Source organism: Dermacentor andersoni, chromosome 10 (genome assembly GCF_023375885.2).
Source record: "Dermacentor andersoni chromosome 10, qqDerAnde1_hic_scaffold, whole genome shotgun sequence".
NCBI lineage: Eukaryota > Metazoa > Arthropoda > Arachnida > Ixodida > Ixodidae > Dermacentor > Dermacentor andersoni.
Window position 1 is genome coordinate 81,997,332 of NC_092823.1, and position 27,918 is coordinate 82,025,249.

Sequence of the window (27,918 nt, forward strand, 5' to 3'; positions counted from 1 at the left end):
GTAACAAACAATAATGCGTTTGCTTTGTTCCTTAGGTGCTCGTATAGTAGTATATATTTTTGCTTTTCCTTAGTGCTTTTGTACTTCTCGTTCTCTTCGGTGCTGCAAATTTCACACTTCTGTATGAAATCTTCAATCAGTCATTTTCGTTTTAGTCGCATACGTTTGATTTGGCGCTTACAGCTACGACGTGTTGCTTAACTCAGAGGCATAAAAAAAGTCCCTAGCGGCCGTCAGGCAGAAGCAAGCGTTGTTTAAGCAGGAAAACGCTGCTTCTTTCCGGATAATAAACACGCGGGGGAAACGTACCAGAAATGTCCCGTACATGCATTTCATCACTTCAGGTATGAGCGCTGCTGCTTCTTTGCGGCCGAAAACCTGTTACATTATGCATGCGAAGTTGGAAGTATGCGCGTCCATGGAAATGGTCCAAATCTGAAGGCATTTTTTGTGCAGATATACACGGCCTGCGAAAGAACTACTCATTTATAACGCAGTCTCAAGTTGCGAACTGGTATGCATAAATCTATCCGTAAGATGAAGTTCTTGTCGAATCCGTGATACAACCGTTTCGATGACTGCAAATCAAATGTTGTGATCAGATGAAACGCAGTTCGCCCCGTTTTCGGTTTCCTGTAACCGACACAACTTTGCTATGTCGGCGGGCCCTTGCTCTCTTTGCATTATCACATAAATGTCACCGCGCTATCGCAAAAATCTTGAATTATATATTTCAGACGGCGCACTGCAGTATAGTGCAAGGAGGAAAGTTCGACTTAGGGCCCGCAATATTAGAATATGTGAAACTAAAACGCCGTGTGAAGGGCAGAAAAAAAGGAAGAGTTCGATGTACCGTAGTTTTGTCATTGAGCATTTCGAGTTTCAACATCATATATACCTGCAATGTGCGCAGGGGTTCACATGTCCTAAGCGTTCGAAAGGATTACATTCGTTTGGCTCTGCAAAAGCGTGGAGATGACTCCTTGGAGAATATTTATCCATCGCGGTATCTCAGTGATTATCGCGTTGCGCTGCTGAGCCCAAGGTCCTGGGTTCGGTCCTGGCTGCGGCGGCTGCATTCTAATGGGGTCGGAAAGCTAAGACTCTCGTTTAACGCACATCGAGTGCACGTTAATTAACCCCCCGGTAGTCAAATATGATGCGCAGCCCTCCCCTTCGGCGTGGCTCAGAGGCCACTGTCGGGACGTTAACCCTAACCTAACATTTGTTTAATGTGTGTCTGCCGACCCAGATAGCGCAAGATCTTCAGGGTTTTTTCTTCGAGTTTGTCCAAATCATTTCGCTTATAATTCACGTTGGATTTTCGGGGAATGAAAGAGCAAGTCAGCTGTGTATGAAGTGTATGACTACGTCTTTGACAACCGTGTACCGTCAATACAGGTTATTGCCTACTAGACTCTGTAGAAATTTCCTTGTGTATGCCGCATGCGGCAACGGCGTTTTAGTGAACCTCCTGCGTATACCTAACACGGCCGTAGAATACAGTATATATCAAGCTGAAACAAACAATATTCTGAACCCTTGCGTGCCCACCTCCTACGCGGTGTATTTGCGTAAGATTTCCCACTCAGCCGCCACTGTGGAGGCTATATCCCAAATGCCGGCTCGTGCTCTTGACCCCTCGCTCGTTGCCCTTGTCCACTGTGCTTGTCATTTCCCGCTATCTTCTGAATGTCTTATACCCCAGTCAGACGGTTAAATTTCGTACCACTAAGAGCCATTTGCAGGCTGTGAGACTTGTATACTTGGTGACACTTGATGTGGAGTGAAGTAGCCAGCGAGTGTCTTCCATGAACGAACAGTCGCTGCGCTGAGCTGTGTAGCCGCGATGGCAGTGCTTATAAAAATATGCGTGATGTAGAGCCAAGACTGAATCTCCGACATTTTTTTGTGATTTAAAATGTTATGAGCAACCCAATGCATTCATTGAAAATAGAACAACGTCGTCACGTCAATTTTAGGCACCCGTCAAATTGTCCATGGAATGGGACAGTTTAACTGTCTGGATTTTGGACGTGTTCCTTGCATGTATATGCTCAAACTGAAGAGACCCGTTAATCAGATTATAGCATTCTATTAGTATGGCAAAGGTTATTGTGAAAAGGCAGTTTCCTTTGTAATGGAAGGGTAATCGTTTCTGAAACTCAAAATGCTGAGAACCATATGAAGCCGCAAAGCTCGAAAGACAGTCATTGTCATCAATACCGAAAGACACTCCGTTTTGCCGTCCAGCACCTCGCAGCGAAAGTAGCACTCAGTGAGGCGAAGTGTACTTACTCGAATTGTCGCTAAATGTGCTCGTCTCTTTGAGCTATTACTCGCGCAACAGCCCACGGTGAGCAAGGACGCACGGATGAATTCATCAGTGCAATAGAGAATAGCGCTGTCAGTGAGACGCTCGCTAGGAGATGCAGAAATATCCTTAGTTTGACGCTATCGGTTACATATATCGAAAACGCTTATCTTACAATGTGTGTATTTGTTAACCTATGGTGAACAAGAATTGGAGTATCGAGCTCCTTTGCCTGACTTCCCTGACTTGTCTTCTGCATGAGGACTCCGCTTTTGATTGCACTCATGAATGCAACGCTTCTTTTTGTCAGCTTAAGTTCCTACTGACGACGGGCTCCATCGTTAAACACTTTAACCCAGCCGCACTCACAGAGATTCACACTGAAGCAAGTGGCATGGCCGTCGGTGGAGCCCTCGTCAGACGATGTGACCGGAAAGATTACCTAATTGCTTATGCGAGTCGCACGCTAAGTAAGCCTGGGCGCATTTACACCGTTACGGAGCAAGAAAGGCCAGCGGCCATTTTTGCTCTGCAACGCTTCCACTCATACATGTATGAGCGTCCATTCACAATCGTCGCAGATAATCATTCGTTGTCCTTGCTTGTCGGCCTTCGGGATCGCAGCTCTGGTCGTCTTGCGCACTGGACTCGACGCCTGCAGGAGTACAGCTTCACAGTTTCAAACAAGAGTGGTCGCCGACACGCTGATGCTGACTGCCTTTCGCGAATGCCGCTAAACACGACACTTTTTGACGTGGGTAGCTTTGATCACCGGATTGCTTCTTTGGCACGAGCAATTCTTAATAAAGAGGTTTTGTAGAAGGAGCAGCGAGAAGACTTTAGCTTAGATCCGCTTCTCAACGCTGCGCATTACCCCACGGCAACCCGAGGCTTTTGTGTTCGTGGTGGCCTCTACAAAAGGAATTTTGCAACAAATGGTGCCGGATTCCTTCTTGTAGTTCAGGAGAAGCTATGTTTACTATTCTTCTATACCAGCGCCACGATCCTACCTCCGGACATCTAGGAGCAGCGCGTACATTGCATCGTGCCGAACAACGGTTTTACTGGCCCAGAATGCATCGGTCGACTGAAGTGTATGTGGCCAGTTGCGCTATGTGTCACGCCCACAAACATCTAACTACGACACCAGGCGGACTCCTACAACCACTGACACCTCCTAGCGCTCCTTTCGAGCAAGTTGCAATTGATCTCACGGGTCCCTTTACCCACTCATCGAAAGGAAACCGTTGGATGATTGTATGTGCCGACCATCTGATCCGGTACTGCAAGACGGCTGCTTTACTATCTGCCACCGCCAGCCAAGTTTTCCTTTTTCTGCTGCGCTCGATCATTCTCCGTTACGGCCCTCCTCCAGTAATCGCCAGCGAACGTGGCCGCCAGCTTACTGAAGATGTCGTAGAAGAGCTTCTTCGATCGTGCGCTTCACTTTCGCTACTCTACACCGCATCACCTGCAAACGATCGGGCTGATCGAGCGTACCGACCGCACATTGGTGAACATGTTGTCCATGTACGTCGCAGCGGACCATAAACACAGGAGCGACATCTTGCCCTTCATTACATACGCCTTTAACACTGCAAAACACGAAACTACTTGCTACAGCCCGTTTTTCCTCCTTTACGCTCGTCGGCCGCGTCACATGCTGGGCACTATATTTTCTCTCTCCACTCGCGACGGTCTCTCAATCGCCGAGACTGTGTGTCTCGCTGAAGAAGCTCGACGCTTGGCGCGCATGCGTACTCTATCTTCGCAATGGCGGTCAAATGCGCGGTACGACAGCCACTATAGGGATGATGTCACCTATTCTTCATGGGATCTAGTCTTGCTGTGGTGTCCGATGGGCAAAGGTGGGCTGTGACAGAGAGTCCTCGCTAACTACACTGGCGCATACGTTATTCTTGACCAGCTCAGTGAAGTAAATTATTGACTTGCGCGTCTCACCGCAACTGGATGACGCTCCACCGAGAGTGAGGTTGTACACGCCGCTCGTCTGATGCCCTTCACTCCGAGATCTTAACCCACTCGCCCAGCGCGCTTTGTCTAGGAGGGTAGAAATTTTACAATAAACGTAGCCTAATAAGTGGAAGACGAAGAAGTGTGAGTGGGGGGAAGAGAAAGAGAAGAAGGACGTTTTTTCTCCCGTCTGGGGTTCGCTTGGAGGCCTAATAAATAAGCCCCGTTTCTTTCACGTCGTAACAACATTTTGACTGAAAAGGTGCAAAAGTGCGGCATTGCTGGTTAGGCTTTATTGTACTATTATAATCGTACCAGTCCCATATAAACCAAACAGTCTAAATTACGGATGAAAGTGTTAAGTTCGAACGCATGTTGTGTCAAGTAGCTTAGCGTAGTGAATTAGCGCCTATGTGATTATTTTTGTAAGTGATGTTACTATTGGCTAAAACTGACCCAATTGAATAGTATTCAGGTCGTACGAGACGTCAGCCATTTACGGGGATCAAAACAGCTTTTTGTTCTCATGAAATATTGTTAACTTATATAAACAACTGGAATGCCTTCTAACCTATAATCCGTCTACAGGATGGAAGACAATGTTAGTCATATTTTCATCATGGTTGAGTGTATTCAGTTGAGTATTTAATTACCGGCAAGATCCTTCGTCAGTCTGTGAGTAAAATGAATCCAATGCGCATCGTTATTTGGTGCGCAGTGTATTATTGTCATTGTTTCTCTCTAAATATATAGGAATTTAGAGTTGAAATAACTCGAATTATAGCATCAGATGCCCTTCTTCTTTCAACTTGTTTAAAAGGAACCCTAAAGATATCACTTTTGCTATGTGATATCCAAATATTTCATATGTGCTCGTTTTGCTCATTTTTCTCCATGTTTTCAACTAGTCCCTGTAACCTTTGTTGTTATTTCAATGACACCCTGTTAACAACATTGCGGCTTTCGAAATGTTTATGTCTGTGATGTATTCACATTAACATGATACGATTCGATCTTCAAACGCAGCGTATGGTTCGCTACGTGCAGAGGCTTTTCCATATATCTAGGACAGTGAGAATACGTGATTTATTGCATTACTGGTTAAGCCTCGCCTAAATAAAACATGCAAAAATGCTTTCTTGCATACGCTCGCAAAGTTATGGCATGATATGATCCGTTACCCAACAAGACCCTGAAAAGCGTAGGTAGCGCGTAGAATTCGTCTCAATTCTGGCAAACATGTGTCGAGTGTTGCGCTGTGTTATCTTAGTGATGGATATCGAAATAGCAGTATTGTCACGTTGTAGTGACGACGATGAGCACTGTATAGAAAAACTGTGAATCAGGAAACTAGCTTTTTCTTTGAATTAATGAACCTGTGCCCATAAAAGGAAGTCGCACTCGAAGCGCAACGATAGCGCCGAGCGCAATCGGCTATCGTCGGGAAATCTGATCAGCGGGCCAAGCGCCTGGTTTTTAATACATGGCTCTTCATACGTTTCAGCATAATCGCTGGTACCCGTGTGCCTTCCAGAAAGTACTGTACAATTAACATCACGCATACAATCACATTAACACAAGGTTGAGTGACAACGAATCAAACTATTGATAACATTCGAAAGACTTCGGATACATGCAGGCGTGTCCTGTGCCTACCAATTACGTTTAACATCTGTTAACCGGCGAAAAGCGGTCACTGGAGAAAAATAAACAAGCACACGTGTCAATATCGATTTATTTCCTTTAAGTACCATTACCTACCTCATATGTTTGCTTCATATAGCAGAACGGCAGGTACGACTCAATTTCAACCTATACATATATCTAGCTTGCATGCTCTTAGCGCAAGTGTTAGTCTAACGTATTTTGCTTCTGCAAGGACGCACCCGACAGGGGTTGCGGGCTGCTGAAGAAGCGTAGATGCAGCTGAATATGTCGTCTTTCTTTCTGCATTCTTGTCATGACGGCGAATAAGTACATTAGCATAACAAATAATTCTTGATAACTCTTTCTGTTCCTCGCAGGAATGAGATACAGGGATGTGAAACGCTTAAGGAATGAAGTATCTCTTGCTAAAGCCATGAAATCCGCCGGACGCGCACATATCAGGAGTGGCGTTGCCGCTACGCTGCGGCAATAAATCTTTCTCGCTGCCCCTCCCGGTGGGCTTGTTTTGCCTCTTTCCGTTTGGCCAAACCACGGGGAAGTGCAGAGGTCATCCCCTGGTGGAAGCACTGGAAACGCTCTTGGAACGAGGTAGGTAATGGGCCGCTACCCGAATACATCTCCAGTCGACGCTTGCCGATTTTCTACGTCTTTCTTTCTTTTTGCTGGCTAGGAGCTGGCGCGGTTCCACGATGGCGAGTCGCTCAAGCGTTGACAGGATGAGCGAAACGATTGGGCGTATCACTTCGCCGAAGTTACCAGTGCAAGGCTACCGACCGAAACAAACTGCGGAACCTTCGCAGCTCCAAGGAAGCTCGTCGGTATAACTATTAGTTAAAATGTCATTTGGGCAGCGATACCAAGTGTTCATGCATTACGCAAGTATCATGGCATACACCCCCTGAAGCAGCACAGCGTATCATTCTGTAGTGAAAGACAGAGCAGCGTGCCGTATTTTATTGCATCTAAAGGTCTCGAAAACGACGCATAATTATCTTCTCTATATTTAATATGCAAGGTATTTAGGCGGAAAGTGTTGTGATAGTACAACTCAACACGTCTGAATTTGTTAGCAACTTAACGTGGCGTAGGACACAGCGAAAGGGTATACGGAGGTATGTGTTAAAATTGTGTTTCTGAGTTTACTTAAGTTGTAGTACCGTGAATATTGCAACCGTTCAGCTGCTGTAAAAAAATGCATATCCTCCTTCGGGCTTGGATAATGGCATGCCCGAATAGCAGCTCCTGCGTGCACCAAATTAAATGTTTTGATGCATCTGATACAGGCTTGTGCAGTTACGTTTATGATGCAGTCTAATGATGATGGCCTAAGGAGTTAACTAATTCTGCAACTGATAGATGGTTTCTTCCGCAGTAATCTCAACGGGTAACAGATAGTAATGGCCGCTATGGTTGTGTTTAAAAATGGGTTATTGAATGTTTTGAATGTGAATTGGGATGGATAGGCTGAAAATGCTTTCTAGTGTTCATAAACATCTCTCTTAATAATCAGTATCGCTTAGTCTTCTTGCATTGTGATCCCACGTTCTAAGGACATATCTGACTGATAGTTTCAGAGCACTGTCTGAGCGCTGCAGTAGTCGTGTGAAACGATAATGAAGTAGTATTACACAACAACACTATTTTAATACCGGTATTTGAGTTTCGTAAACATTACACGAGCGTGCTTAATGCAACGACAAAGCTTGGTTACGTTGTTGAAACACCTCTGAATATTCGCAGAAGTGGCCCGAAAGCGACCACTGTAATCTGTCATAGGAAGACAAAGGGCGCCTTCATGGCCACTCTCACGAATTTATTTGCAGTAAACATTCCACTTAACTGTTTTAGTTCAACCTCGACAACTTCGAGCTGTTGCACTGATTCTCCAGAATAAGTACAGCAGAATAGATTAATAGATAGACACGCAGTTGCTTAGTATATATTCACGTATTGCGACAAAGTCCCTGTTTTCAAATGCCCGTAACCAGAGTATGAGATACAGCGTGCAAAACACCGCTAGCAATTTCTTAGAAACACTACAGCACTCAGCACATACATTCATGTGGCTTCTTGTTCGTCGTCCACAGACATGTATTGTAAAAAAATGATTTTAAGCTTCCTGCCGTTACCAACCACACCTATTGATGGAAAAGTATTCGCTTCGGCTTTTCCGTGCATTATATGAGCTTATTCAACTAGTAGCAAAGTGTCGTAATTACATATTCTTTTTTTTTTCACTTTGCGCACTGCCGTTTGCCACTGCTGTGACATAAAGAGGAAAGGTGACCTCATGTTTGAGAAAAACACCATTAGTTTCTGAGCCAGCACGGCTTGCATGCCCTCAGGAAAATTGAACTCTCATAACATGTTCGCGTCTTAAGTCGCATTTCGTATGTCTACAAATTTAACATGGCTGTCGGATGATTCACCGCCAGGAAAACAAGAACGAAACATCTCAATGTGGTTACGCGGCGCTTGCGAATCAACGCGGTAACTACGCGACTGAGTTGCTTTTTGGCGAGTTCGAGTGGGGCTGAATCCGCCTAAATAAGCGTTTCGTGAGTCTTAGTCCGAGAGAATCCCGAGGGAAAAAATAAATTTTGTAATTGCGAGTGAGTTCTGTTTATGTTGCCGTCATAAACACAAAGAAAAACAAAGCTAAATTTGCGGCGGGGACGGCAGTAAGATACTGGATATATCACACGAGTCAATAAAAAAATATCAAGCACGGAAATACTTTGCTCTTTCTCTCTTGCGGCAAAGGCCTAACGAGGCGCGTTGTGGGCTTCGTTGTTGCGAGAAGCGAGCAAGCTCGATGCTGTCAGAGTTTCTCCAGTTCAGTAGGTTTCTATAGCGCAGTTACCAATCCCATTCAAAGTTTGTTCGAACCCTCTCCTGTTTTGCTCGGGCGCTCAAGCCTTCGTACGAAAGCAGTGGTGGCTGCCGTTCGGCGTGACTTGTTCACATCATGGCAGTGCTAATTCGTTGGTCGCGCTGCTTAACTACGCTTGTGACCATTGCCTACGATGAGTGGTACTACTGCTGCCTGTCTGGAGGGACCGGTCATTGCAAGTCCTCAGGGTCGAGCGCAGCCTTTGAGAAGGACGAGGTGAGGGGGACTTCCACCGTTGCTCTCGTGAATCGTAGTTTGATTGACGGTCGCCGATGTTGCTTTCGCGTTCGCATTTGGTCTCTTGAGGGACGGGAAATGCGAATAGCAGGGAGCATGACACCGAGCAGCTAGCCTCGGCAAGCCATCCTCCCGTGACGCCACCACACGACATTCTCTCCGGAGCCAATCTGTGCAGTGAGTCTTCAGGAGAAGGTCCTGCATAGTTATTGGGCTTTTTTCAAAAACTATGGCACGTGGTAGGTTTTAGTGGCGCCCTCGTGGCGTGCTCTTCATTCCACATGCTCAGCGGATAAAAATTATTGCTTTCACATCACGTGAGGAGGACTTGTTTCTTATGGTCCTTTTTTATGCTTTTATGGCTGTGCTTCAATATGATCACGTGACGCTGCCTCTCAGATCTTTTCCCCCCTTCGTGTTTGATACTTGCGTTCAGCGCTATTTAGAGCAAATATGGTTGGCAGCAGTGTCACTGCTAGAATTGCACATCTGCACTTATGGTACATATACATTGTCACAGACGAAACTACGGTTCATTTTGTGCACTAAAGAGCACTTAAGAAATTCTCAGCGCCTAGATGTCGCAGTGGCCTCGGAGCCACTGAAAAGTGATGTCGTGTCCTTTATCTGCCAGCTGGTGATGTAACTGTCTTGTTTCTAGCACAAGTTGGTATTGTGGTCCATGATGTAAAGCGGAGAGCAAGCAATGCAGGGCTGCCTTCGTGTTGGTGAATATGCTCCATCTTAGTCGTAGATCTTCGTGGATTATGCGTAGATCTTCGTGGTGCTGCGAAGTGCAGCAAGCTCCGCAGCATTCGACGTTGTCCAGTGAGATGTTTTCAACTAAATGGTCACGGCTTTTTCGGAAAAGATCGCAGCTCCTGTATATCCCAGCAGAGTTATCAAGGAATCAATGTAAATATGAAGATGATTCTTGCGTGTCTCACGCAGCATGAGTAGAGATAGCTGCTTGAGAACTAGCGACGAGAGTCCTTCTTTCGTTTGAATTTCTGGTACTGAGAATCGAACTGCTAGGAGGGCTCACGAAGATGCCGTGAAGGAACCCATCAAGAACTGATGCTGCAACAAAGCTTCGCATGCTAGCACGTGATGCGACGCGATCCATCTGGAACACGCCAGGTTTCCGACATACTCTACTGCACCGCCTGGACCCATTCCTCCGACTGCGCACTCAATCTGGACTATCCCGAATCGAGACAACTGCGCTCTGCTGACTGTGACTAGGAGTGTCTTTCACGAATGCATTTGCTTACCGCATCGGAATGGCTCACAGTGCTGCTTGTGATAGTTGCGGCAGCGCGGAAACAATCGAACATATCCTGTGTTATTGTTCTCGCTACAGCTCTCAGAGACAATCGCTCGTAACGGCGTTGGCACGCCTCGATGACGGACCGCTTTCTGAGAAGACGATCTTGGTGGGCCGACTGATGCTGTCTTCACACCAGAAGGCGACGAAGTCACTACTGATGTTTCTCCGGTCAAGTGACCTGCTTGAACAACTCTGATCGACACTCCTGCGTTTCTTTCTCTCTCTCGCTCTCTCTCTCTCTCTGTGTGTGTGTGTGTGTGTGCGTGTGCGTGTGCGTGTGCGTGTGTGTGTGTGTGTGTGTGTGTGTGTGTGTGTGTGTTTGTGTGTGTGTTTCCCCTCTCCAACTCTTTTCATGTCTGCACTTTTTTAACTGTCTTTCTGTCTCCCCCACCCCTTTCCTAGTGCAGGATAGGAAACTGGATATCTATCTTCCGGTGAAACTCCCTGCCTTTCGCATCTCTTTTATCTCTCTCTCTCTCTCAGCGACTAGCATTATGTCCGACACCTCAAAAAGCATGACAACGAGCTGGATCTCCTGCGTTTCTATAGTAAATCGCGGATAAGTGGCATTACGTACAGTCAACCTTCCTTGCGCACAATTACAGTAGAGAAAACGTTTGTTTAAGAGGCAAGCCTTCATTTAGTACACTGCTAGAAAGAAAATACTGGGATCAATCCCGAACAACGAAAAATTTACATGCATCACAGAAACCAAAGCGTCTGCGCTCCGCAGGCAGGCACACATGCACAAACAAATAAGAATTTGCATTTTCTTTCAATATGCCTTTTGAACGTTTTACTTTTAGGCGAAATAAATCCAGCAATGCCAAGTTCGAGTGCCATACTCATTTGGTTATGACAAGACATCGTGATGAACAAAATATAAGGAAATTACAACCATATTGACGATTCTCGTGCATACTCTTCTAAATTATTAGCCTTTGTAATCCTCCTGCACTTTTCGGTCATTATATCTTCAGTTGAAAAGAAAGTATGAGTTCTTGAGATCTTTGGGCCCAGATTACCTTTCTCGGTTTGATTGAGTGCGAGGGAACCAGGCTGAGTAGAATTTTGTTGAGTTTGAGCCCCAGTCATTCCGGCTCAGTGTAATTCTGGTTAGTATAGGTCCGAGTAATCCAGGCTGAGTAGAATTTTCGTGAGTACGAGTCCGAGCGAGCCCAGTTGAGTAGAATTTTCGTGAGTCTGAGCCCGAGTGAGCCCGGGTGACAGTAGTTATGGTGACTTTCAGTCCGAGTGAGCCCAACTGAGTATAGATCTGGTGAGCTTAAATCTAGGTGAGCGTGGCTGAGTTTAGCTTTGATGAGTCAGCGATCACGGCTCAGTAGGATTTCGGTAAATGTGAGTCCCAGTGAGTGTTAAGCAAATATATATATATATATATATATATATATATATATATATATATATATATATATAATTTGTGAGTGAGTCTGAGTGAGCTCCGTGTACTTTGCCAACCTTCTATGGTAAAGCGCGTAAAAGCAAAGTAGTGTGACACGCTTCGACACTAGGAATGGCACTAGACAACCGGTGTTGTCAACTAAGACTCGGATCCAGTAAATTGTTGATTGGAAATTGTAGAAAACGTATGGTGAGAGAAGGATGGTAGCTTTTTCAGCGTGAGGGTGAGTTAAGAGTTTGGTGCTAAGGACGGGGGTCAGGGAGGGGGGTCAAATTTTTGTATGTGAGGGTGAGGTGATGACAGTAGTTACGGCGCTAGGGTGAGGGACGAAAAGAAGAAAACGAAGGCATTTTTCCACCTCTGGTCATAGGCAATGAGCAATTGTATATATTGTGTGACAAGATTTTTAGCTTAATAATTTCATTTAATTTTCATCTGCTGCTTTTCTTCAGCACATGGCTCGCAAAGCCATCCATGCTGCACTCGTCCCTAAACCTGCAAAACGAATCTCTTCTCACCAAAGACCGGCGCTCGAGCTTCAACTTTATTTCCTACAACAAAATAGGACACCCGATGCGGGTTCTCTCTCTTCGTGCCTGTGGGTTTATCTCGCGTGGCCAAATTTCACGGTAATATAGAGTGGCAGGCTATATTTAAAACAAGATGGCGTGGTTTCACGTCTCTAAACTAGGCGCAGTGTCGTGGAATGCTCCGCATTAATTTTGACCACCAGGATTGATCAACGTGTACATAATTTACGATGCGCCAGCGTTCTTGTATTGAGCCAATATCGGAATGCAGCCGCCGCCGCCGGGAATGAAACTGCAACCCCAGTTTCCAAGTCTATGTTGGCTGCGTTTCTCTGAGCGTTTTCTCGCGAAGTAAAATGTTTAAGAAATTTGGTTGTCAAGCATAGAAACACTGTACTACTGAAGAGGCTACACTTGAACCAAAAGCAGTCAGTTTTAAAGTAGCTAGCTCGTGTAAACAATTCGCCTTGTTTTGTTCATTTCGGTCATTCCTGCTTTGTTTGGTAAGGCTTCTTAGGAGAGGGCCTTTTGCCAGTTCTTCCGTATTCTTCGCATTGCCGTAAGGGTGCCAGACTTAACATTCAAATGTTCAGGGTTCGGTTCAAACTGCACCCGTTTTTAGTTAAGCGCAATCTGTCATTTTCTACATGATGTAAGAAAAAAAAAACTTAAATACACTACGAATACTCAAGTGAAGCACTTCAATTCTTCGACGCATTCAATCGCTTAATCGTGCGTCGCAATGTGAAATATTAACTATATTTTTCCACGGTAACACATATCATAATATAGTATTCTAGTATTCAAGAATCAAGAAGCTCTGATGGCAGCTGAGAATAATACTCTTTAACAGAAGCGTATATTCGAAGGCGTATTTTTTATTTTTTATTATTATTATAAAGCAGGAGATCCAGTCATTGAGTGAGGCTATGGACTATCAGCCTAGGTTTCTTGTCCATAAACTTGCCACAGCGCTCACAATAATACCAAGTTGATTTTTCTTCTATAGCGAAAACGAAGATCGATTGTGTGAATTTATTGTACCATGGTTACACAAGGGCTACGAGATGCGTTATTGTGAAGAGCTCGGAATTAGTCTGCGCTAACTCAGCTTGTTTCACCTGCACAATATGATGGATCGACTCGCTTTCTTGTCTTTTTTTCGCATTTCGCCTAAATATAATGAGATCTTTCTACCGTACCTTATGTATTTATCATCACGTGATGTATGAAAGAACTTGAACTGGAAAAAAGAACTTGAACCTCCGGCGGCAAGAGAGGAATTTTTGACTTCATGTTCAGCAGCCGAAGGTTGCAACAACTGAGTAGCCTGTTTTTCTGAGCAATGTGTTTCCAATATCTGCAACCATCTGCTTCAATTACCTTGACAAATTTCACGTAGTGAAATGACTTTATTCGTTGTGGCAGATGCTGGGAACACCATGAATTTTGGCCAGTTCTGCCGTATTTTTGAAAAGAAACTAGACTAGAGGGCATAGGACACTTTGAAGAAACCTGAGATTTTATCTTATCTGAATCAAAATAGTACAAATTAGAGTGACACAAGCAGGGAAAATAGATTGTCGAAGCGAACTGGTGCATTTCTTTTTTATTGGGGGGGGAGGGAGGGGGAGCCACCCTTATTATTTTACGCACGCGGGCTACACATTTCACAGTTTATTTCTCGCAAAAGAATCGCCTCATTCCTGCTTCTGAGCTTGTTTTTTTATACCCAGAGGAGGCTTTAATTACTTTTTTTTATCCATCAACACAACTAGCAGTTCAAGTAAAATGCGGAGAAAGAGCGGAAATGCGACAAAATTACTTTTGCTGCAATCACGTGTGACACGACAACATTTTAAACGAGAAGAGAGGGGATTAACCGAGGGTCCCGATTTTTATTTGTCATATCATGTGAAGCCAACAAACACTGACACCAAGGACAACATAGGGGAAATTACTTGTGTTTAATAAATGAAATAAAGAAACGATAAATTAATGGAAATTAAAGTGGATGAAAAAACAACTTGCCGCAGGTGGGAACCGAACCCACAACCTTCGCATTTCGCGTGCGATGCTCTACCAATTGAGCTACCGCGGCGCTGTTTCCCCATCCACTTTCTTGGGTATTTATGTGTCGTAGTAGAACCCTGGGAGTGTTAGCCAGCGCCATCACTCACATACCTTGGCGGCGGACGTGGAACGTCTTTCTTGCCGCAGGCGTCACGAGAACGTGATCTTTTTGGGTGAAGGCAACTGGTCAATAAACCCACACATGCTACCTGAAGGCATCAATGTTGCCGGATTCGAGACCCTCGTTATGTAATAAACGAGAAGAGAGGGGATTAACCGAGGGTCCCGATTTTTATTAGTCATATCATGTGAAGCCAACAAACACTGACACCAAGGACAACATAGGGGAAATTACTTGTGTTTAATAAATGAAATAAAGAAACGATAAATTAATGGAAATTAAAGTGGATGAAAAAACAACTTGCCGCAGGTGGGAACCGAACCCACAACCTTCGCATTTCGCGTGCACTACGACACATAAATACCCAAGAAAGTGGATGGGGAAACAGCGCCGCGGTAGCTCAATTGGTAGAGCATCGCACGCGAAATGCGAAGGTTGTGGGTTCGGTTCCCACCTGCGGCAAGTTGTTTTTTCATCCACTTTAATTTCCATTAATTTATCGTTTCTTTATTTCATTTATTAAACACAAGTAATTTCCCCTATGTTGTCCTTGGTGTCAGTGTTTGTTGGCTTCTCATGATACGACAACATTTTGTGCTTCACGACAGCACTGAGACAGCACTTGTCTAGATAGCACTTCACGGCAGCGCTGTCCGAGACTGAAAGTTCTGTCAATAGGGCAAACATTTCTGGCATGGCGATGACGACATTTCTATTATTTCGGCCCGGATCTCCTTTCGTGTTTTTGCGCAGTTGTAAGCGCAGACAAGTGCAGAATACTCGAAGGCTGTGCCCTTCGTGGAAGTCTTGGCTGGCACCGCTCGCGGCATCGCCTTTCCCTTGACGAGGCGCATCGGACGACCGCGCGCCTCTCTGTCCTACCGGACGTATCGATTGCCAATGGTTTCTGCACATGCTGCCCGCAGCCTTGGAGCTCATTCGGGCTACGTGACAACGCAGCGGCCTCTTCGTGTTTCTGGGACGCGGTGTGGTGCAACGGTTTCAACGGGGCCGAGATGCAGAAAGCGTGCAGACAAGTATAGCACTGTCAGCAAAGAAATAACAGAGTAAAACGGTGACTGCTGGGTAGACGTGTCGAAATTTTAGGAGGCGCAAGTGCCTGATTGGTGGTAGGTTTGAGTGAAACATGAACAAACAATGTATAGTCTTCCAACTTCCGAACGAGTTGAGTAACAAGAGAATCTTGTGTAAATGACGTTTAGGCTATGCTGATAGCTCTAACACGCTCAAGTATGCATAAGCTGTGCTGAAGTTCAACAGTCGCACTTAAAGTGAGCTTAAGAGAGGATGAAGCGGGGCATTAGTCCATTTTGGAGAATTAACTGGTGGGGTTAGCTGCCAATGAAAGCAGATAAAATATTTACTCGTCATCCTGGCCCTGCTAAAGTTGATGCCCATGAAAACTACCACTACAACTACTGAGGGAGGGGTATGCAATACAAATTTCAGTCACTGGCTCACAATGTTCCCTTAACACTTAATAAGCACCAAAATGCTGCTGGATATAGTAGAAGGCAGCTTCGAACATATGTTGTGCAATTGTAACTAAATAAAAGATCCAGCGTATTGTGAGTGACCTTTTGGTTTGATACCGTGTTTCTGGACTATTGTGTATTGTTTATGTACAGAGTGTTTGCGATTGCTTATCTATCGTGTTGTAAGTCATATTGTTCTTTTATTTCGTGTTTTCATGCCTACTGATTGCGTACAGTGCACTTGAAATTGTTATTTGAGAATGAACTTCAACTTTGTGTCTTTCGTTACCTGTTCTCAACTTTGTTTCTTTCTTTCAATACTTAATTTGCTGATATTTGGCGTATCTTGTAAAACTGATTTCTTAAACTGAAATCGTGTTTGATTCCGCTGCTTGCGATTATACCTGTTTTTTTTATGTGTCTTGTCCGCTATGCCTTGTAACAGCTTCCTGCGCCTTTTGTCAAGCTGCTCTAGCAGCTTTTAGCCAGGAAGCCGTCCAGATGCTTCTGGGAAATAAATTGCATTGAAAATTGAAATTATTGTAGAAGGGTAATGGTAGTAATGGTAATTTAGGGTAATGGTACTAATGGAAGTATTTGTTATTTTGGCAGCTGGCCGCCGCTGGTCTTATTGCCGTTTCCTTTTCCCTTTGCCGCTTTACGTATTCACGCTGTTCCTAGGGAGTTTTAACTGCTGGTTTCGTATCCATAGAGGTCCTACAACAACAATGGAATCAGTTGCTAGGCTGTTCTTTTATATAGGAAAAGGCTAGAGACGCCACTTGCCACGTCGCAAGCTTCTGTCGCTGCGGCAGCTTACGCAGCTGTAATCTATACCGGTAAACGTATGCGGGCGGCGCGACGTGCTTCCCATTGTTATCACGAGCGCCTTATCATCAATTATGTGGTTCGGATGCTTGTCTCGCGCTTGCTATTTATTGAAACGAATGCTGTTATAGATGCTGTATGCGTGATTCCAGAGAATGTACGCATTTTTCGCTTCACTTTGCTGATTGCTTGAACCCTCTGCCTTTCGGGGGTACGGGCCACGACAGCTGCTGTCGTGCAAATGCCACCGGGATCGGCATACATTTTTGCAAAGGGACGCGGACACTAAAAATGCTGACCACCGAGAGACTAACAGTTTCGCGGTAAAATGTAAAATAATGAATTCTGCTGACGTACAAGTGATGAAAAAGAGAACGCCAGCACATATGACTAGCATTCAAAGTTCTGTGTACGAGACAGAATTTGGGCGCATAACCACAAATCACTTACCAAAGTGTGCTTTCTGTAGCGTCCAAATTTGCCCATAAGCATGGAACTGGGGAAATCGCCAAAATCTGCGCGTGGCGAAATGAGTTTCTCAAGAATCACAGCACGATGGCAGTTTCCAAGGTCGACATAGCTGGTCACGTCTACAGCAGGTATTGTTTCGCGGTCAGGCGGGTGTTCTGTTGCTGGTTAAATTAGCGCACTTGTTTCGTTTTTTTTTTGTTACTTCCATACTTCACTGATCGATTAGGCTCGTCGATTCGTCTAGCAAATGCACCCGCATGTCTACTTCTTTCATATGCACATATCGATTTTTGGAGTTCGGATTAGGCAGTTTCCTACGTGACGGTCGAGCGGGTTAACTTACTGGCAATGTACAGAATTTGTGCGCTTGCTAATATTGTTGGCCCTGTAAATAGTTAATGGAGCTTTCTTGGTCTTAGGGTATCATTCTCCTAACGAAGGCACAGAGAGATGATTGGTAAAGGAAAGATAGGGTTGTTAACCAGTTTGAGCGCCGCTGACTACCATCATCTAGGGAAAGGGGAGAGTGGACTGAAGCATTCGATATGGAGGACAATCCATTGTATCAACAATGCACATAGATGATCGGTTTTATCGCTGTGATCGGCTACATTGCTTCGTTGAGGCGATATAATATACAGTTTCAGTTTGGCGTGTTTATCGTGTTTATCGCAATAGCGCGTTTAGCGGAATAGAGTGATCCAAATGCGCATGCGCAGAAGGCTGAACGACCAATATGGTTAAGCGTACGCACATTATTTCTCAGATTTAGCGTTACCGCATTGGCATGGTTTACTCAGTTTATGTTCAACATGGCGGCGCTGCCGCCCGCCCGCTTCGAACGGATTTTGGCCTTGTTTTTCTAGAATTCCCTTCATTCCTAACTTGGTAAAAGGCTTTCACTTCGTCTCAGACCGATTCGGTGACAGAATGTTGTGGATAACCTTCAGGAGTTTTCGAGATCGATTCTTGTTTCGAACGCTTCTAAGCCTAGCGAGAAAAACCTCCGATATGCCAGTCCCACCTATCGGTGAAGCTGGGGGATAGGCGCGTCGACGAAGGCATATAGCCTCTGAGATCGGAATATTTTGAAAGCTATGGTGGACATCTTATGCTACTGCTTCACCGCAGACCGCCGGACAAGGAAACTACAAATACAACGCACTCCTAACTTCCATTGTGCTGCCTCTCGCACTTTCCTGACGCACACACAGATAGAACCACTTACGTGCACTATGTGTGTGAAATTTAAAGCGTAATGGAATAGTGTCCTGCACGTAAATTTATACTATCTCGCTATACTAAAACTCGCTTTCTGCACACTTAGTTTGCGGGACGGTAACGTTATTTTCCTTAACCCCGCTGTTACGCTAACGTTAAGCCAAAACTGTCTTCGACGTCGGAAGTTTCTCAAAAGTTCGTATGCCGCCACGATTAACGGAGGGACATCATGGTGCATGAACTTTGAGGTTTAAGCAATGAGTACAGATATCCTTTCTTTTTTGTCGTTCTAGAGGATAAATTGAAACACAAATGCACTGTGCATTTTTCTAAATATGCAAATTTTGATAATTTCAAGATAACCCTCCTTATTGACCATGAATAACTGTAACATCCGCACTAGTTTGAACGTTTAGGATGTAATTATTTAGATCCAAAGTTAGCTTCAATCGAATTAGGATTCGCGAGAAGGAATCAGGAAATTGCGGCACCAGGTGTCGAGCTATCGCATGCGTATGGCATCTAGCCTGCAGCTGTAGTAAAATATACAACGTCCTTGTAAATTTTACGTGCATTGGTGCAACCTTCAGACATCGTAAATAATAACGAAATCTTCGGAAGCCTGCGCGGCTGTTACCATATTGTACGATAAGAAGCCGGCAATTATTTACTCTCAAAGAATACGTGCACCCCCTTAGAATGTTACGGTAACTACTATGCATACAAACTTTGCGTATATGTCGTTACAGCACTTATTTCAAATATTCGACTGACACTTGTTCCTTTGTCCTTTTGTTTTCAATAAAGGCTGCCTTGCACCGTAGGAAAAAAGAAAAGAACTAGAAAACTAATACATAGTAATGAATGCAACCCTAGATCGTGCAGAAAGTACAGCAGGGCCCTTTAATTATAACCATCTCGACTCCACGGGCTGAAGTCAATATGCCGGTCACTGCTGATGCTAGACCGCTTGAGCGAAGGCTTCCGCATATGTGACATGCCTGGGCAAGTCCACAACAACATTGCTTAAGATAGGCGCATCCTTCAAGAAAAACACCGTGTAATGTTCGAAATGAGATGTCTCAAGAACGGAAAGACAGGTCGCGAAACGTGTGGAAACCGAGACGGGGAGAAAACGGACGCGTTTTTAGAGTGGCGGGGAGAGCGAGACATAACTGAGAAGGGAGCCGAAGACATTACCCATAGCTGACGTCGGCGCCCCCTCAGACGTATTGATTGTCGTCGTTCACTGGTCCGGGCGTGCGCGTATGTCCACACAGCGTGAGAATAGCAACAGCCGGAGGAGAGCGTGGCTAGGGCACGTATCCGGGAAAGCCGCCTGTGCGCGCTCCGGCGCCGTGGGCCCCAGCTATGGCAGCCGGCATATTCGTACCTTGTGAAAGTAGTTGCGTGCGGCGAAGTGCAAGCTACTGCTAATGCCTATCGAGTGCATGTTCTGGTCGAGGTGCTCTAACACACGTGTGACGTTCTCGTCTTATTGTATTTGTTGTCCCCGCTCCTTATCATTGAATCAGTACAGAACCAGCCACAGTGTAGAGTGATGTAGTAAACGCTTCTTTATGTATATAACAAAGACGCCAGTCTTCAACGAATTCTCATGAGTTTGGGTCCTGATTCTCAAGGACAGCAGTGCTGTGCGAACGTCTTAGACTGTGTGGTGCGCTTCGTGTCTCTCACTGTGTCTCCCTTACCCTTTTTATATCTCAACTTTCTATTCCCCTGTTCTCCCCCCAGTGTAGGCTAGCCAACGCGACATTTATCTGCTTTTTTTTATTTTCAGAATAATTCTTTGTTTATAGTAAAACAGTCTTTTTAATAAATCAGCAAACTGATAAATTCGTTAGAGCAAACACCGACAGCCTGATAAACGCTATTCACCACTGTGAAGATAAGTTTCGTTAGCTTATAATGGTCCGTATGTATAGCGCACGCAGAGACGGGGACACATGACCTGTAGTCTCTCAGACATCGAGGGGCTTAGAGCAAGAAAATAAATAAATAATAAATAAATTAGGCCGATGGGGTAGACGGCTCTGTTGGAAGTATCAAAGGAGGTTTGCTGCTACAAATGACCTTTTTCTACCTGGAAATACTGCAAATGGTGCGAGATATAGTGAGAAAACAAAACTATATATATATATATATATATACAGATGCGCACAGCGGAAGGGGAAGCGGTGGAAGTATTGCCGCACAGTGAGACTGCCAGCGTGCGGTCCAGGAAATAAAGCCGCTGTAGAAAAATGTGTCGGCGTCGGTTACGACAACAGTGTAATAAACTCGGTCGTCGTACCAATCTGATTTTTTTTCATTCTGCCAAATGTTTACACATTATACCATGATTCGAAAATTATTAGATGCCCTCTTTAGCTCCTTTATTTGCGCGAAATATTTATAAATACACGTGCTCTGAAAAAAGAGGCATACCTTTAGCACACGTGTGATGTCCAAGCGTGATCATTTCAACGGATGATAAAGAAAAGAATCGAGAATTTCCACAAATACTTGCAAGCGCCGAAACGCAAACGAACGGCGTCCGCTGAGCAGACTTGAGCGGGTCGTCTCCGGCAAGCAAAGCATAAGAAGCTATTCACTGAGCCTGCCCGTTGTTTGCAAATATTGGCATGAACTGCGAGGACGAGTACAAGCTTGGTATTTGAAGGGTTGAGCAACGAATTCTATAACCCACGTGGTCTGTAACGTTAAACTTCGCGAGCATGTGGTAGGCTTCAGCTCCCCTGCACACAACACTTGCGAATGACCTGTGATGAGGCGATCGATACCAGAGGCGAAAGGCAAAGGAACCGAAGAAAACGTGTGTGTGTGTGAGCGACGATTGCATGCGGATCCGGAAGCCAGCACCGGGAGCGGCGGACCTTCACTTAGGTATACGCTTGCCATTGGCTCGATATGGGAATGGTCGGCGGTCCACCGCAGCTGCATTAATGAGCATTAGCCGGCAGTCTTGGGTTCACCCCGAGTAGCAGAAGAAGTTCGGGCGAGCTCTGCTTCGTTATCGACCGTAATGAACCGGAAGCCAGTCAAACACACAGCGAAGACATCATTTCCCCGCAACATTAACTGTTGGCGTATGGAAGCAGCGTTAGGCCGACCGGCAGGCACGGTTAAGTATACCTAGGGTTAGAAAGACACAATAACTACATAAATCAAACAGGTGATAAAATGCGGAAGCGTTAAGCAGAAGAAGTGTCCAGTTGGCTACTTGCACACACTGGAGAAAGGGTAAAGAAAACGAGGAAGAAGCAAGAAAAGATATCGAGAGAAAGTGTCCGCGAAAGCACGGTACAGGCAACTGTCAACGATTTCAGTTTCTCATTGAGTCAACTTACTTTTCATTTAAAAAAGCAGTACTGCGTTTAGAGTAACTTGGTTTGGCGCCATCGGAGCAGGGTCCAAGAATTATTTTCCCTAAAGGGCCGATGGTCAAGCTTGTCAAGCATGGGGCTTTCCTCGGGGCACTGAAACGAGGACAATTGGGCACAAGGTGCGCAACCATCTTTTTTGCTACCACAAACGTGACATTCGGGACTCCTTGCCAATCAAAATGACAGAGGAGCAGTCATTTATCAACGCTACTCCTAGCGATACATAGGAGTTACGTTCCGTCGTTGTAGGCCGCGCGAAAGGTAGAGCATCAGGTGGTGATGTAGGAAATGAAACCGCTCATTTTTAAAGCCCGTCTAATTCCATTGGGCCAATGTCACCGCGATGTCATAGGAAACGACCAGGAAGACGCAGCCGCTCGATCTGGCCATGACAGTTTCGAAGGCGTTTCTATCGATGGTAAGGGCACATGCGGCGGGAAACCTACGCGCGCTTGCACCGACGATAGAGCTTCTACCAAGCTCGGTTTTAAGAGCAGAATAGGGCAAAAGTAACACTTGCAATTGTTTTCTCGAAGCGGTTATCTGACGCCTTATTGCGCGCATTCAACTACGAGTATTTAGGGCAGTATTAGAAGCATAAATATTGCCGAGACGCGCGAGAAGTCACCTTTAGAGGATTCACGTTTTGCTTAGTTCTTCATTTCATCCTATCTGTACACTGTGAAATATCAATTTCCAAAAACAAAGAAACACAGAAAAATATATATTTTACCCCATGAATGTTCTTTCAATGAAAGAACCGGAGATTATTTTTCAAGAATCTCTTTCTTTTCCGTTTCTAGTCGAAGAGATAGAGTTTCTTTCTTTTTTTTAGCGGAACTGGTCCCCATACGCTAAAGTTAAAAACTTGTCATCGATGGTTCGAGCGAACTGAGATTTGTTCGTCCACTTGCTATTCTCAGTTCAAATTCCTCTGCAGCTTCACCAACCGTGCAACTATACGCAGACGGATCTTGTATGCGCGTGCCAATTTGCCTCAGTTTCTGAATGAGATGCAGTTACCATCGGGACGATTGATGCCAGTCAGAGCACGTCTATATGAACTCTTATTGTGAATACTTCTATGTATCGCGTAGTGCCGGGTGTTTTGACAGCAGATGTCTTGCCAGGTGGCCGCATCTGATATGTTTCGCTTGACGTGCTTCTCTGTGCAGGTATGACCCGTCAAGCTGGGACCACATGGCGCGTTTCTCGCGCTCGCGAAAACGCGATGCGCTGCGAACGCCCGCACCGCCGCTGACGCGTCCGCACGCGCATGAGCGCGGCGGGTACGCGCCGCGTAAGCCGCGTGCTCCGCGTAAGCCGCGTGCTCCGCGTAGCCGTTCCGCTAAGATGCGCGGAGGGTCACTCCACGTGGCGATGTTGTCGGAGCTAAGACGTGACGTATCGCGTGACGTGCCATTCATGCTGCACTCTCATTGGCGGACGCGCAGGGCAACGCAACGCGACGCCTGTTTTTCTGCTTCGGACAGCACCGCGAGGCTACGCGATTTCCGTGGGCGCGTTCGTCGATACGACTCCCGGGCGCCTGCGCCGCGCCTAAAGCACGCCAGAATTGCACCGTACAGTTCGAGCCTCACTGCCGCATCCCAGCGTTTCAGTCTTTCGTAGCACACTCTAAAAACTGTTTGCGCCCTTTGGGGTGTATATTTGTCCCACAACAATAATCGTCATCTGCCTTGCTTGAGTTTCCTTTCTTGAAAACTCGGCGCTCGCTACTTTCCTGTCGAGAATGCTGCGTCACACTGATAACGCGCATGCCGTTCGTGACTGGGAAGTACCGGGCTCGCAGCGTTAAAGAAAGGAAACGCGGGCAAGACAGATGACGATTATTGTTGTTGGACAAATATACACCCCAAAGCGTGCAACTGTTTTTAGAGTGCAGACGAAAAAACTGCGGTCATGAGAGGGAGTAAAAGTTACTCCCTTAATGAAATACACTATCCAACACTCTTCTTTTTTGTAAAATTATGGAATGACAATAAATAGGATATATTGTGGCTATCACAGAAACGCAAGCTAAAGGAGAAGAGAGTAGAAAGGATAGTAAGAATATAATTCACGCACATACTCCTCTGGGAGTTGTCTAAATATGCGTAAGCATTGTGCCACTTGCTCATCTGCATGCTGCCCAGTGTCATAATCATTGTTATGAAACGCTATCCGATTAGTATAAGCTTATCAGCCCTTATTAGTCGTTATCAACCTTATCGGACTTGACCCGACCCTTATCAACCGTTATTAGTGCTTATCAACACTATCAGAATTGATCCGACCATTACGAGCCCTTATTGCTCTGTAACACCTTACATGCATCTGCGACTAGCCACTATCCACCCTGATAAGACCCGTATAACCCCTTAGCACTCCTTACCATCCTCATCAAGTTACTGACTGCTTCTATGTCTGTGTTCCGCGACGTGAACCGCATAAATCCTCATAGATACGTGTCATTTCGATCGGTGAAGGAACGCCCGAACGGAAGGCGCATCCCGCGACCACCGAAATGCAACGGGGATGTGGCACGTTTGGCATTCAGTTTTCGTAAACTCGAAACTTCCTGATGTCTACAAAGCACCAAGCCCGCTCTACATGTAGTTCTAGAGATTCCTTTTATTCCACCATCCTCGTATATTTAATCAAAGCCTTCACAGCAACAATGTTTCATACGTTGTCTTTTTCATAGTGATTCGTCTTACGTGACGCACAGGTTGCCTCGTCGGTCGGCATAGAAATGCTTACGCATTGAAAGTTGCAATATTCTTTTTTTAAATAATGGTTGATATTGTATTTCCTTCTCAACGACTTCGCTATTCCTCTTTCGGCTCAGTGTTATTTGTCGTTATCTCGCAGAAAAGTGTCTGCACCATAACAGCTACTGCTTCAGGTGATAGGCGCACCTCTAAGCCTTGACTCGCGAGACACATCACCAGTTTTCTTGGCGCCCTGTTGCTTGGCAGGGGTAGTTTTAAATTCGATGCGCTTGTATGCTCTCATTGGGATATATAATGCTTCCAGTGTGTTTCCTATGCGTTGCTCCGCTTCTGACAAATAATTACCAGTTGGACTCGCTACTAGCCTCTGAGTGTGAATCCAAAACTTGATTGTAATCCATGTATGATGCCTAAAAGGCAAACAAAAAGTAAGGAAGTTGGTATGTTGTGCCTTCATCTGTCAGCATATTTCTTGCCTAGGCTATAGAGAATGAGAAAGAAAAAAGAGGATAGCTAAAGGAGGTCAGTCTGATGGACATCCGGTTTGCTACCCGGCACTGTGGGTAAGGGAAAAGGGGAGTAGGACAAGTAAAGGAGTGAGCACCGCACGACACAATATGGTACGGGGCTCATTGTAGGACTATAACTGTTAAGTGAAGACGTGCTCATTCTGAGGTAGTTAAGACGACAACGGCCCACAGCGACGGTGCATCTGCGCCAAGAGACTCACGAAAAACATTTTCTGTTACAGGGACTGAGAGACAGTGCCGCATGAACAGGACTCAGTTAACCGACGTTTTACAAATGGTCACATGCGTTTTACGGACGACACGCATGTACCCTGTACGCATATATACTGCACTCTGAGACACATTAGACAAATTTAATTACACGTACGTAGAGGCTTCACGTACGCAAACGTGATAAGCCTACGTACCTTACGTGCACGTCATCTGAAACGCTTTTAGCTACACGTACGCGACGCAAGCCAAGAGGGACCCCGTAGATACATCTATCTGGAAATGTAGACACGGCGGTAGCCAATTCAATCCTGTCGCCGTGTTTCGATGCAAGCCGTCTGCGCGCGCGCGGCCCGATATCGCTTGTTCGTGATCTCGCGGAACTCGCGCGCGGAGCTGTCTACGTGCGCAAGAAACGCACGCAAAGAATTGAATCTCACGTACGTCCGCGAGACGCGCGCGCGCGCGGCCACCACGTTCTACGCATGCGCACTGCTCACACTTAGAAGCTCTACTTGCGCAAAGCCTCTACGTACGTGTAACTAAAACTGTCTATTTTTCCCTGTACGGCTTGTATAAGGCGTAATCGAAAGGGGCGCAATTGACTCTGAGTCCCAGTCATAAGGAAACCGTACGAATATGGCGACGTAACTCCCATACATGGCTTTGTCATGTCGTGAAGTTCTGCAAGTAAACCTGCAGAAAAGGTAGCTCAATACGCATTCTCTGTCCCCTTTTCCGAATTTTGTTTAGTCCCACATAAATTTACTCCCTATTACAAACCCGGTGCCAAAGACCTACGGTTATCACACAATAAGATCCCGGTGTTATCTACTCCTCATCATTCATTCTTTCTGTTTTAATTCTGTTATCCTCTGTTATCTATTCTCCTATTATGTTCTATAGTACGTTCCTTACCTTATACCCATGTCCGGACTCTCCCTGTCCTCTTTGCCGAGTAGCAAGTGCGAGCGTGTGTGCTTCGAGCAAGCTCGCTGCCCTCTAGTCACTTTTGTTCTGTTCCAACTTGCGGTGGCGCAATTTTTCTTCGAACAGCTGCGCGAGTTATTTGTAGGTTTGTAGGCTTGGTTGAACTCGGGAGAAAAAATATTTGCTTGCAGAAAAATCTTTCTCTTTGCATTGGCGATATAAGCGTCTTCTTATGTGAACACATTAGTGCTTCCGCATACGAAGACACTAATGCCCGTTCTCCTACCAACACGGATGTTGGTGACAAGCTCTAATTATAGGCACTTAACCGCGTCGACACGTCGACGCCGCTCGACGGCCACATACGGGCACTTGTCACGGGGCACGAAGGCTCTGGTGGACAAGGACTCGTTTCGTTGACTCTGGAGAGCGACACTGGTTACTTATCTTTTGTGACGTCCATCTTATTTGTTTCACATACTTACACTCATGCTATCGGTAAAGCCCATGAGCGGTGGTCTCGTTCCCATCTTTTTTTTTACATTTACAAAGGGCCCAGTACAAAGAGTACGTTGGTATTACTCTTGCTCTTAAAGCCGAAACATCTAGCCAGCATGCTCACATGGAAAATGGCTTGCGCAGTGTTTTAACGTTTGCTTTATTCGAAACATTCTTAGGATATACGCTATTCACAATGTCCAGCGTCATACACCTTACTGAAGCTTTTCGAAGAATACGCATCGATGTGTCACAAAGTTTAAGTACCCTCATGAAGATCATTTTCATTGTTTCGAGCGTAATTATGTCAGCGAAGTGAACTTGTGCAGCAGATGGTTCTTGCCGTGTGTACACAAGCCATCGCAGTAAAGAGAATGATCAGAGAAGAGGCGCTGCCAGCGCGGAACCTGCGGACACCAACGTTTCCTCAAGATGAAACTAGTAAAGAAAGAGTTGCACTTGGGAACAAGCGCGCAGGCGTAATATTGTGTATGCGGCTACGTTTGGGAACATGCACCGCAATTCCACCGCGTTTTTTCAAAACACAAATGTTGGTAGTCGTGACTATTCAAAGACAGAAACCCAAACCATTACGCTTGCGTTTACTTTTGGTTCGTGTCTTGATTTCGTTTAGGCATTTTAGTGGCACGAGCATCAAGTGACACTCTTGTTCCTTGCGCAGCACTTGTGGTTCACCTCCTCAGACGACCGGGGAGGAAATTCAAAATAAATCAGAAAAATATAGAAAAACATTGTGGTTCAAAATTCATGGGTTTCATAATTGATATGATATCAGACCTTAAGTTTACTTACAAGTTGAGTTACTGAAGTGTCTGGGATAATTAGAATTAATTAGAAATGACTGAGGCGATCGCGGACAAAATAGAAGTATAGTACAGAATTCATGGGTTTCATTATAGATGTAGTAGGAGAGCATAGCTTTAGTAGGAAGTTGAGTTACTGAAGTGCCTGGAATAATCAGAATTGATTAGAAACCACTGATTACCGTACGCCAAAACACAACATAGT

General features: G+C 45.3%; 1 protein-coding gene and 1 non-coding gene across 3 annotated transcripts in view; one reads left to right on the forward strand and one right to left on the reverse strand.

Annotated features, from left to right (window-relative positions):
• LOC126544174 (putative diacyglycerol O-acyltransferase Mb3761c) overlaps nucleotides 1-27,918 on the forward strand; it is a 560,147-nt gene that overhangs the window by 246,893 nt on the left and 285,336 nt on the right. Inside the window, exon 1 of one of the 2 annotated variants that reach the window (XM_072284905.1) lies at nucleotides 6,631-6,774. The exons of the other annotated variant lie outside the window; for it this stretch is intronic. The gene's annotated coding sequence lies outside the window, so the exon portion shown is untranslated. Of the gene's footprint in view, nucleotides 1-6,630; nucleotides 6,775-27,918 lie in introns of those variants that run through there. 2 annotated transcript variants of the gene reach the window in all.
• TRNAS-CGA (transfer RNA serine (anticodon CGA)) lies at nucleotides 14,398-14,470 on the reverse strand. The gene has a single exon. It is a non-coding gene; the product is annotated as a tRNA-Ser (tRNA).